The sequence below is a fragment of the Gambusia affinis genome, linkage group LG12 (assembly GCF_019740435.1).
Source record: "Gambusia affinis linkage group LG12, SWU_Gaff_1.0, whole genome shotgun sequence".
Taxonomy (NCBI): Eukaryota; Metazoa; Chordata; class Actinopteri; order Cyprinodontiformes; family Poeciliidae; genus Gambusia; species Gambusia affinis.
In genome coordinates, this window is record NC_057879.1 from 17,661,542 (window position 1) to 17,674,677 (window position 13,136).

Below are 13,136 nucleotides of genomic sequence, written 5' to 3' on the forward strand. Positions count from 1 at the left end.
TATCCCCTCAATCAGAGACTATTGCTCACCGCAATTTAATGAATAGCTTGATTTCACATGACAGATTTTAAAAAAAAAAATTAGTAACTAGCCCCTTGTTTGTTTCATGCATCACAGAATTCCCCATCCAATGAGATATTTGCAATGTGTAAAAACAAAACAAACAAAAAATATTCAAATGCCAAATATTAACATTGTTAATGATGGTCAGTAGATGGCGGTGTTTTACAAGTTATGCCATAACCTCGCTTTAAAAAAAAAGGAATTTGAATCAGGTTCATGATTTTAGCTTTTCGGGGACAGAAATATTTGATGCATTTTTTCAGACAAATAAACAAGACATGTAGGCTAGGGACATGTTGATGCATAAACTGGAAGATGACATTGTTACTCCTTTATTTTTTTTTCTTAGCATCTAATATCTCTAAAACAAATGTATGTTTCTCCTTCGATATGTATTAGCTTTAGGGGAAAAAATAGAATCAGTCAAAAGTGAAATTGGCTGGTCATATCTAAAATAAATCGGTCAAATGAATAATCAATAATTTATTTATTTGTTCAGGTCAAATAAATAAATTATTGAGAGCATAATAATAATAAAGTCATTATTATTATTCGCTCAATAATATTTATAATAAGAATAATAATAAGAACAATAAGAATTATTATTATTATTATTATTATTATTATTATTATTATTATTATTATTATTATTACTAGTAGTAGTAGTAGCAGTAGTAGTAGTAGTAATGGAAATATTAGGCTCTTTGGATTTTTTTAGGTTTACTGGCAGCAAACTCATACGTATTGTATAAGATTGCATTGTTGTATAGCCGTAATATATGTTTTTAGTCGTTGTTTTTATTATTTCTTTAAAGAACAAAATATATACAAGTAATTATCTCTTTCTGTGTTTGTGCCTGCGATTTGGTTTTTGTGTCCCTAATTTTCGCAGCAAACTGAGCGGAATTTCCGCTGAACTGACCCAGACCGCGCTTACAGTACAGTCCTGACGTCAGCCGGTAGCTGACTGTGCGCAGATCAGCTGTGTCCGGGGCAGCATCGATGGTGATGGTAGCGTTTTGAGTCAGGGGCGCAACTTCACGCTCACCGACTCGACCTTCCACGGACATGGCCGCGTAACAGCTTCCAGTATCCGCAAGGTAAGATTTCACTTGGGTGTTTTGCTCTAAAAGTATGATAAATGTCACGTACATTTCACGTTTGCATGACAGTGACGCTGTCAGGACGGTGGTCGCGCACAAGCAGTATGTCAAAGTTTCTTCCATCTGTAGATTTTGTCGGAAAATGTTAAATGATTGCACAGAGAAGAGGGACTGCAAAAGCTTAATAAAAACAACTAGGTTATCGCGCACAATCTGTTTAAAAGTATAAGAAAACTTTTTTCTTGCTCTTTCTGATGCACCAATTTCGCTTTGAAAAACCAGTTTTTCTTCATTTGTTTAGGAAGCCTCGCCTATTGCCGTGGTTAGGTCAGACTGTAAGTCTGTGTATGTAACCGACTCCTGGCAACCTAAAGCGTTTTAAGTTGCCAATGTTCGTTTTCATGTGCAACGACAATTTTAGTGCTGGAGGAAATGTATTTATCTTGTGAGGGTATTGATTTTGTCTGTGTCTACTCATTGTTGATGAAGTCTTGTCAAGTATATGAGGTCTGGAGCCAAAGCACTAATTTCAGTGCTTGTCTGCAGAAAGCAGCAGTTGCCTAAGGCTTGTGTTGAAACAGACACAGATAAAATCCTATCAAATGACGGTTCAGAGAAGATGTCTTTAGAGCTTTGTCACTCTTGGGAAAACTCTAACTCATCTATATTTTGTTTCTCTCCATAGATTTGGTTTATTAGCTTTTATTTCCAACATGTTATCATACATAAATGGTTATCTTAATTTATGTTTATGAGAACTGCATCTCTTTGTTACTCCACATGGAGCCATTTCTTATGGAGACTGATAAAACCCTACTAAATCAGTTTATGTATCTTCACAAGCTCTTGTAAAACAAGCTGTTAGAGTTAAACCAAAGAAACTGGTGCAATCATTTCCATACATTTACATAGGACATTAAATATTGCTCAAATAGAATGATCACAGCGGCAAGACACATCAGTTAATTTCTTCAATTCTGTATATTCAGTACACTTATTTTACTTGGTGAGAAACAACCAATCAGAGCCAGGAGGGGGGGGTTTAGCATTGTCAATCATCCCAGTGTAAGCACTGCTCAAACCCTTCCTCTTTGCTAGGCTGCTGCACAGAAGAGCATGTCATGAATGCACAGGCTATTTAGCATGGCCACGGAGGACAAGCAGTTTTTCTGTAATAGTAAGTTGTTCCTCCACCATTAACACATTGAGAAACACCACACAAGGATGATTGACAGTGCTAAGACCTTCCTCATGGCTCTGATTGGTTGTTTCTGACAGGGAGGGGTACATTTATGCAGATGAGAGTAGAACCACAGGAAGAAGGCACACAAGCTAATTTTTTTTCACAAATCACTGTCATGTTATACTTTCAGGACATAGTGACACTCTCAACAAATATGTAAAAAAAAGTATTTTTATGAAAGTTACATACTGCAGCTTTAGCAAAAATGTTTGCACTGCTGTTAGAATTACAGTGCAGTCTTCCTACAACTCCTGACTTGTGTTGCGCCACAATTTCTTTTCTACATTACAACAAATATCTTCACTTGCGATCTTGTGGAAACAATTCATTAAAGTGTCTTATCTAGCCTCTGCGGGTATCTGTTGCAAAGTTATCACACAGGGCAACCAGAAAGGTCATCTGTGTATGTGACTGGCAATCATGCACTTTCAATCTCTGTACAAAGAAAAAGTTCTGAAAGTGGCTAAGGAATGAAGAGGTTGTAGGTCACAAACTATTGCCTAATGATATTGGAACAATGTAAACTGGCATACTGGCATATGTGGGCGACTGTGGCTCTATGGTAGAGTAGTCATCTTGCAATCGGAAGGTTGTAGGTTCGATTCCAGTTTCCTCCTGTTGATGTGCCTCTGGGCAAGGCAGACCCCAAATTGCCTACTGATCTACGAATGGGTGTGTGTTTGTGAGTGCGAATGGGTGAATGTGACTCCTAGTGTAAAGCGCTTTGAGTGGTCAAAATGACTGGAAAAGTGCTATATAAGTTCAGTCCATTTACCATTTATATGTCCTCCACCTATTCTTCCTCTGTTTTGCCTCCTAACTCCTTCTGCCCATATTCTCACTCCTCTACTTCTCTCTGGCTGTTGACCCCATCCAAATCTTTGTTCTTCTCGTGTTGTACTCTGCCTCTGTACACTATATACTTTCCCATTGATGGTTCATGAACCTTTGAGCTATTTCAGAATACAGGCTGATCGTTGTTTGATCTAATGCTTCACACATTTGCCTTTGTCAGAAAAAGTCAGGATTCATCTGGGGCAATTTATCAATTCAGGATAAATCTGGAAAAAAGTATTAAAATGCACAGTAACACACTTCACATATTACAACTTGTTCAAACATTTTTTATTTTGAGACTATGACAAATTTATGCTGAAATATTGTGGAAGCTGAGGCTGTTCATATAATATATTTGAAAATGTAGGAAACATGCTCAAAGAAATGAGAAACAAATGACAATGATTTTATGGTTGAACAAGCAGTTTTGAGAATTTCAGTTCTGATCTGACATACATGCTAAAGCTATTGAGAAAAACTGTAACATGTTCTTCTAATAATGTATGTATGCCTAAAATGTGTTATGATCATTTAAAACTTTTTCTAAGTTAACATATTAATCTGTAGTACAAATGATATGAACATATTAGCTTTACTGGTATGCATAGCTGGTCTCTGCACAATAGATGAGAATAGCTAATAGTCTACTGAAACTATACTAAACTATAGTTTCAATTCCAGGACATGCTAGCAAAACAAAGTAGTTAATTTAGTTAGAACATAATAATTATAAAACATTACACTTAACTTTTAATTATTTGATTAATTTATGTAGGATACAACCAACACCTGGAGACCACTCGAGAAATAATAAAAGCTAATTGCTGAACAAACAGTTCAAGTTAAATTCTAATCAAAAGGTCTAGGTAAGATATTTAGGTAAATAAGCAATTTAATGACTAAGATTCAATGTCATATAAAATTTAGATTTATTTTGTGGCATTCTACACCTCAGTGTTTATCAATAAAAATGCAAGAATTCTTTATTTTCCCTGAATCACGCAGGTGTTATTGGTTTTTGGTGAGCATTGTGAATTAGCTGGGTGGCCGGTCTCAATGAAAGCACGTGCAGCCCTGTCACAGAGAGCGAGGGCTGGAGGAGTCAGGTGGTGAGGGGGCTCTGGACGCTGACCATCTGGCCCTTGGGGGGCTGGTTTCCTCACTGACTGCCTTTGTTCCTGACCAACAATTGGGACTTAATCTGGGAGGAGATAAGTAAGGCCCCGTGACACCACTCTTGCAAGTGGACAGGTTTTCTCTCTTAGAAAAGCCTTGACGTCTCTGTCCCTGTGTTTCTTTGTTGGAGCGTTTAAAATCAGCAGCTCTGGTGCTGGATTGCTGTGTTAAAGCTTTTTCAAAATGGAAAAACAATAATGATGCTCCTGGCAAATGATGAAAATGATGCATTGTGTAGTTGAAATTCTGGTCATTATATCGCTTAAGTCATATATGTTATTGGTTTCCATATTTAAGAAAATGACATGATTCCCAAATTTCCATGAAAAAACAGTTATTAATACTTATTCTGTTTTCAAAGTTTACTTCGAAAACTTTTTTGTAACCATATTGTGACAATACTCCATCAACTTTACTTGCTTTATGTAGTTTTGACCTGACTTGTTTTTTGTTCATGACCTGTGAAGCAGAAAACGTGTCCCAAAAATGTCATGTGTCATTTCTCTTCTGAAAAAGCTTAACAATGGATACTATTTCACATCCATTTGTGCATCAGACAGTTGTCACCACGGTAACAGATTGATTTATTTTCTCTCATTCTCTCCAAATACATTTTACCTTTTATAAGGACTGTGATTTTGCTGCTTGTTTCACTTTTCTTTTTTAGAGAAAAATGCTGAAAAAAAAAGCTTGCTCATAAAAAAAAGTAATTTATTAAGGCACACCCAAGTGTGAAAACTCCTTTTTAAATCTGCTCAGTACTGTAAGAAACCTTTTGATTTGCTTTGCTGTCTTTAACAAAGGTTTATGTTTCTGTTTACATGGGTTTTTTCCAGCCAACTCCAGCAACATGTCAGTTTTACATGTTGATCTCTTAAGCAGAACCTTTGTTTTCAAACACCTATGTAGACAAATTGCAATATTTAAGTTACAAAAGAACCACAGGGATTGCACAGCAGTACAGGGAGTTGTTTCTTTTAAATACCTGTCTTTAATTATGGTCTTTTCTGGTCACGAGTGCAGATGGCAGAGGGTATAAAATCCCAGCTAGAGAGAGGGAGGTCAGTGCTTTTTGTTTCTTGCATTTCTGACAAAACATAAAAAGCAGGTGTTGTCCTTAAAATAGGTGTAATTTATGAAATTGCGACACCTGGAGTTAAAATGGTGTTTTTGGGATTTTGCTTTTTTCACTGCTGTTGCCACAAACCTGTGGTCTGAAAATAACTTTTCAAACGTCAGTGCTGGATGAGGTATTTTTCAGATATCAGAAGAAATCAGCAATATCTGCAGAAAATATTGAAAATGGATTATGCTAGTACATAAAGCATAGCACGTTATTGCAGTTAAAGTATTTATGAATTGCATTAAGGTTAAATATCACTATTTGGATAATTGAATATCTAACATTATATTACCTTATGTCTAAGCCTCATTTCAAGATATAAAGTGAAGACAGCTAAACTGTGTCAAAATCCTCTGAGAACAATATTGAACTCCACATACAGTTTATTCAGATGCTGTTTCATAACTGTTGGCCAAAATTAAACAACTTCATGCCCAGAAGAATTTAAAGAATTCTTAATGAAAAAACACATTATCTCTCAATCTTTTCAGTTAAATTAGGTTTATTTAGAGTTGCACAGTATAATGAACTGTCATTATCATTATGTACAGAACTGCACATACTAATGTAGCAAAACATCCCCTTGAAAGCCAGTATGACTCTCTTTTTCAAATGAACATCATACTTTCTTTTGTCAGCAAAATGTCTTTAGATCAGCAGAATGTTTTTTAACAGATGGTTCCTTGTGCTATGCTTGTCATCAGTGCTTTTGGCCATGAAACTATCCAAAGAATGATATTTTTTTCCCAGTCTCTTTCATAAAGTTGATTTATGAACATTTACATTAACTGAGTCAAGTGAGGTCTGTGTTGCTTTGAATGTTCTAGAGGTTTTTGTGTTACCTCCAGATGATGCACCCATGTCTTCAAATTTTTGTATCTCTAGGAAGGTTCAGAACTGTCCCAGGTTTCCTCCATTTGAGGATAATGACTGTCACTGTGACTGTCCTAAAACCTTAGAAATGGCTTTATAACCCTTCCCAGACTGTTAGATGCTAGTTACTTAATTTCTGATCTGTTGTTCAATTTCTTTAAACTGTAGCTTGTTGTGTTGCTTTTTAAGATCTCTTCCTGTTTCCCTCAGATTTTGTGGCTGAGATTATTTATTAATTTAACAAGGGAGGCTACAGTGGCTTGGCTGGCTTTTGCCTTGAATAAATGGAATCTGATAATCTATTTTGTTTATTTATTTACATAAAGCAGTGTGAAACATGAAGAAATGTATAGAAAACATTTTCTCTCTAATTTTATCATAACAAATTTTAAAAAATCCACGGAAAAGCAAAATGTTCAAAAACTTACAAAAGACTCGAGGGGGTGGGGGAAGAGAGGTCAAACTCAGCTGACCTAACCTAACAATGAACACACAGGGGAATATATGCACAAAGGCCAAGGTTACATAACAAAAATAGTAGACAATACTCTCAAACAACAGTAAACCAAACTAGAGAACAACTTAAAGCCAATAAATCAAACAAGCAGTTTTCAAACTGAAAAATATGACTAATTACAAGAATGTTACCAATCAATCCAGGTCTTTGGTAGTTTTCCTAAAGTGAAGCGCCCCAGCTTTCAGAAGAGTGGTAGATTCTTAAGCTTATTGGTATTGGATCATACAGCTAGTGATTTAAACATGCATAAGCAAGCTGTTCACCCATATTTGCAAACAATTTCCTAAACAAATATTGCAAAACAGTTGCAACTTTACACCAAATGTATTAGTGTGTCAGAAACTTTTATTAAGTAAATAAACTAAAAATGGAAGAATCCTCACAGTATTTTGAGGATTCATAAAAATAGACTCTTAGGAGTCTATTTTTATGTGCCATCAGAAATACTTCCAAGCAGTCAAATGTGTCTTTCTTGTAATAAACTAATTGTTTAGAAGCCTAACTTTAGTAAAATAATCTTAGCACTGCAGCACAGCGACTGAGCTTAACTCACTGAATAGCAGTGAACAGCAACAAGTAGAGGCTGCTTTATTCCATGATTTACTAAACACAAGAGACTTTTTCCAACATCTCAATGAAATGACGTTACGTTGTGGGAAAAATATGATGGAGCTAGTTAGAGCTGATCATTTTGTCCATTCTGTATTTTGTACATTTGCAATTCCTTTATTTTGCGGATGAGACTTGTAGCTTCTAAATTTAACATCAGTTTTTTGATATGTTTTACTTGTACTGAAATGGCATATCTTCCAATGTCCCAGAAATACAAGAAGGATACATTCACATGTCAAAATCCTGATGCAGAATATTAAAAAAACTCTGAGTAGCTTTGAATTCAATATATACAACTTCAAAACATGGCGAAAGTTAAAGTTTTTGCAGGTCATCAACCACAGAGTACGTACTTCACAAACTGCTTGTTTGGTTTTAACATTTTGTGATTTCATCTTAATGGTTGTGTCCAGTTTTAGGTATTAAGTGTTATTAATGACAACGGACTGAATTTGCACCAACGACAGCTGGAAACACTCAGACGTCCAGCCAGATTTCACACATGATTCTGTAGAGTTTATCTGCATAAATTAAATAGAAATACATTGTCAGTGGCCTGACTGATAGTAGCGAGCTTGAAAAAAAACTGGCAAATTCTACTGTGTCTTTATAACTTGCAACAAAACATGTTCAGTTTGGATGTAAAATAATTCTTGGATCCAAACTATCTCTTCCGATAGAAATCGAGACGCTTTTAGGAGTCTTCAAGTGATATTCAAAATCCAGGCATGCTAATAAATAAAGTTGCATCTGTTAAAAATTTTGCACACAGCTTGCAATAAAAACAAATCGCCCCTTTACAAATTTCAGTATCCTTCTATACTTTTATGGTAACAATTTTTAGTGTGAGGTAGACTGGAATGGATATCCAATGAACTCATTTAGGTAGTTCTAGATCAGTTGATATTTAACCAAACACTAAAATGAAAAGAGCCTTTCTACTCTGATTTGCAGAGCTAAATGTGTTCCACATGCATTCTTGTAAACATTAAGCCTTTTATAATAAGCCAGGAACATTGTGTTCACTGTAAATGTCTGGGTCCAAATCAATGAAAGAAAACCTTCAGTGCCTGTAAATCACTCTCTGTTAGTCAGAAGCGGTAGTTTGAACAGTTTAGTCTCCCAGAGTGTGCATCTGGAAACACTCATTTATGGATGGACCAAATCCCGTTGTTGATATGAGTTCAGTGGAAGCATGAATAAAATGTAAGCATATCCTGCCCAACTAAGTGTTTAAATCTGTGCTAAGAAATACATCAAATATTCCAAGGGAGTAAAAGCACAGATAAGGGCTGGAGTTCAGCTAAAGGGAGGCTTAGGTGGGGAAGAGAAGGGTGAAAACGGATAAACAGATGTGGGAGTGATGAAAAGCTAAACAAGGCAGCTGCACAGAAATGATATGAAATATGGAGGAATATTTTGTATTTTTATCCTATATATTTAAAACTATGACTGTGATATAATTACTAAATGGACATGTAGTGGGGTGAAATGTGAATCAAACTGTCGGGGACATATAAAGTTGTATGACACACTTGACAATTGGATCATTAAAACCAATGTGACAAAAGCCTGTGTCCCTCCCCCCGCTTAAAGGAGATGTCAAAGGTCTGTGACCCTTTCCATTTATGTGCATTGATCCCTTTGGTGGGGGGTGGGCCTTCCTCCTCGCTGCCCTCTACCATCAGCTGTTACTGTATGTCTTCGTTTCACCTGCAGGAAGTCTTTTATTCTGTTTAAATATCCTTTATTTTTCATGTTTAAATGCAAACATACTCTTCTTTGGTAGTTTTCACCTTGTGTTCTGCAATAATACTCAAATAATTATTTTTCTAAGAGTTACTAAACTTTGTTTTTCCTGCATGTCAAATAATTTATTTTTAATCACTATTGAACCCCACCTCTCTCCCGGAACGTTAGCTGGAGATAAGCACCAGCACCCCTGCTGACCCCACAAGGGACAAGCGTGTTAGAAAATGAATGAATGGATGGATGGATGGATGGATCACTATTGAGCATTACTGAAAAAACTCATTACTATTTGAAGCATTTGACTTCTTATTCCACATCTTAAAAGGTAGTCAAGACATTTTGCATAGTAATATGGATAAAGATTACATGTATTGGCACATGCAGTGTCTTACAAAATAATTAATGACTATAGGAACTTATACAGATTGTACACATTATACATTTTAATGCAGAGATGTGTCCTTAATGTGAAGTAGGTTTAATTCCTGCGTAAAGGTTGTTAATTTCCAAAGGTACTTTTAATCCGACAAGTCTCATCATAAAGCATTTATTAAAATTTATTAAATATGACTATGTTATTTTATACAGGCTATGTAAATATTTTGTTTGAACTGTTCATATGAAAGGTCCAAGAAATGCATTTAACAGTGTCTATCTTACATTGACATTATTTGAAAGTGTTACTTGTGTATAACCTGTTTCACAGACTTCGGGAGTGTGGCTTTTTAGTGATTGATGAAAGCTGACTGTCAGGAAGGTAGGACATACAGAGTAGAAGAACAACCAAACAGACAGGCCTGAATATTCTGGTCTTTGTTGCTAGGCTTCGGATAAAAATTGTGTGAGATAATAGATGTGTGTGTGTGTGTGTGTCTGGGTGGATTTATGTATGGTTGGAACACGACCCCAGTAGATTGCACTTCCTCCTGTCCTCTTATCTGAGATTCTGACTTGCAGTTCAAGCTATTATCTGTCACCGCTGGATCACTGACTGACTCAGTGAAGTGAACCCAGTCTGCTCTTGCTCTACTTGCTTGTCTCAACGTGTGGCTCTAAATGCAAAGCTTACATAGTCAAAGGAGTTTTATTTCCACCCTTTGTTTCTGCACTACTTATCTGAAGAGCAAAGCAAAAATAAACTATTTGGCAGAAATGGAACGAACTACTGTGCGCATGAATTGTTTGTCAGGAAACAGCATTAGGTGCAAGGGCATGTATGCATTTCCAGACAAATGTCGAGATGTCAAGTTTGAAGAGGAATGTCTCTTCCGTTTGCTGATTTGAACTCTTTGACACAGAAATGACTTTACAGATACTCTGAGGCATGAAGCCTGGGTTCATATCTACAGTGGTCCTCTTTTTTTAAATCTACTTTTTTAGATTTTTGTGGGCTCCATTACACCAGTATGAGCTCACGAAGAGCAAAGTGTTCACGATGCTTCACAGAGAGCACTTATAAATAACACAGCCTCATTCTTGCCATTGAAACCTGGAAAGCATCTGTCTGAGAATCCCCCCTTGCACTGCGCTGTTATGGAACACTGTGTTCTCACTGGGTGTACCCCTGCTCACAGGTGCCAACTCTGCAGGAACACAGTCTGCAGCCAAAAATTTCTTCCTGCACCTTTCTTGTTCTTCTAAAAGAGAACAGTGTGTACTGTGTCATGGAGAGGATTGAACCGCAATTGTCTGGGGAGAAGCCTGGGGGGTTATTTTTAGGTTAAATTTCATTGTTGGGTCTTCGTTTTCTCTTCATGCAATTTTCTTTACGCACTGATGATCATCTTTTTGATTGTAGTGAATCAGATTTCTCAAGGTTGCTGGATGTGTTTAGCCTCTAAACATTCACTTAACTGTCTGTTTTGAATTAAATTCAGAGTAATGATTAAAGGGGTGCTCAAGCTTTAATATGTTTGTGTAAAAAGGACAACCATCCAGTCAATATGTGACTTAAAATTTTGTCAATTAAATACAGAAAGTGGAAAGTTGAGTTCCCTCTTCCTGATTTAGCATTTCCACACGGATATCTGTGGGTCAGGGTGACACAAATTCTGTCATCGGTCCAAATCTGCACCAATGGAAAATTTCTGCTCACATGAGATATATTCACAGTTTACTTTGATGAAAAGAAGTATTATTTTTAGATGTTACAAAAGGTTTTGCCTCAATCTACTCATTGAATTTCTGTCAAAACATTTTAAGCTTTATATTACCATACATTAAGTTATAATATTATATAAGTTATTATATTACTTATATAATATAAGTTATATTATATAACATATTATAAGTTAATATAATACTATTAAGTTATAATATTATATTATAACTTAATAGTATAGTTATATTATATTATTAAGATAGTTACATGCCATTTTAATTTTACATACTTTAAAGAATATGACTGATTGAATTTCTCTAAGCTCTCAAAAAAAAAAAATGCAATGAAAGGTAGTAAATATAGTTAAGCCTAAATTTATCAATGCCTTCAGTAAATCTAAGTTTAACCTAATCCTCTAAGTTTGACAACATGTTCCTTCTGACTGGAAGTAGTAAATCTGATTCCTAAATCTGTGGAGGGAGCTGAAAACTTGGATGATGACAGAGACTCACTCAAACCTCAAAAACCTGGAGCTCATCAGCGCTGAGAAATGGCAAAATATCAGTGGAAACATACAAAAAGTTGAAATATTTACAAGCTTCAGTAGCTGAGATGGACAAACTCTGCATATAAATGGTTTTTATCACAGTTTTACAGCAAATTATTGTTGAGAAAGCTACTGTTGAAGAAGACTAATATTATGGTCAGGTGGAAGAAAGATATTCTATCTGATGAGACCAAAGTGGAGCTTTTGGGCAATAAGGATAGATTTGTCATCAGGCGGATACAAAACACTGCTTATCACCGCAAATACACCATCCCCACTGTGAAGCATGGAGGGGGCAGCATCATGCAATGTAGATACTTCTTGGCTGCAGGCCCTGGAAGGCTCAGAAAGGCACAAGGTAAAATGAATGCATATAGGGAAACATCTCATTGAGGACAAAACTAATAAACTCCTTAAAAACCATCACAAGCTTGTTATTGGAAATGATGGTGTTGGTTATTGAAGAAGTTCTAAACATATCAACAGAATATCATTACAGCCTTAACCAGGCAAGATCAAGTAACCCCTGTAAGATTTCAGAGCAATGACAAAACTTATCATTTGTTTAAGGACCACTTAAACTGGTTCACATCATTTTCTTTTATTGGAATGTCTTAAGACAAAAGGTCTTCATCCTTCTTAATACTTGCGCTATATGTCTTAAAGTCAAATTACTTGTGGTTGGGCGTGCTGTGGTGGCGTAGGGGATAGCGCGACCCCCATATGGAGGCCTTCAGTCCTCGACGCGGCCGTCGTGGGTTCGAGTCCTGTACCCAGCGACATTTGCGGCATGTCTTCGCCCCTCTCCCTCCCCCTTTCCTGTCAGCCTACTCTCATATAAGGGACACTAGTGCCCACAATAAATAAATAAATAAAAGTTTACTTCTGGGTCCCACAAAATCTTTAAAAAGAGACAAAATAAAAAAAAATAAAAAATGTTTATATCATGACTTTTTTGTGCTCAATAGTAATCTAAACAAATAAATAAACAAAATAGAAGGGAGTAAAATTATTGTAAATCCAAAATTTTACTTTGGGCATCCCTTTCTTTAAATATAGTAAGTCCAGGCCTGTTGTAATTGTAACAGACAATATGTGACAGGACTTTACAAGTTCTCTTTGGCTCTGCATTCAATCTAAATGGGCTTGAGCTATTCTGAAATGAAGAATGGAAAGCATTCCAGTTTCT

The 13,136-nt window shown here is 36.1% G+C and overlaps 1 protein-coding gene across 1 annotated transcript in view; it reads left to right on the forward strand.

The window, feature by feature from the left end:
• The first annotated feature begins 1,046 nt into the window (after nt 1-1,046).
• The window catches only part of greb1l (GREB1 like retinoic acid receptor coactivator), a 60,616-nt gene continuing 48,526 nt past the window's right edge, over nt 1,047-13,136 (forward strand). The window contains exon 1 of the mRNA XM_044133969.1: nt 1,047-1,163. The gene's annotated coding sequence lies outside the window, so the exon portion shown is untranslated. The remainder of the gene's footprint in view (nt 1,164-13,136) is intronic.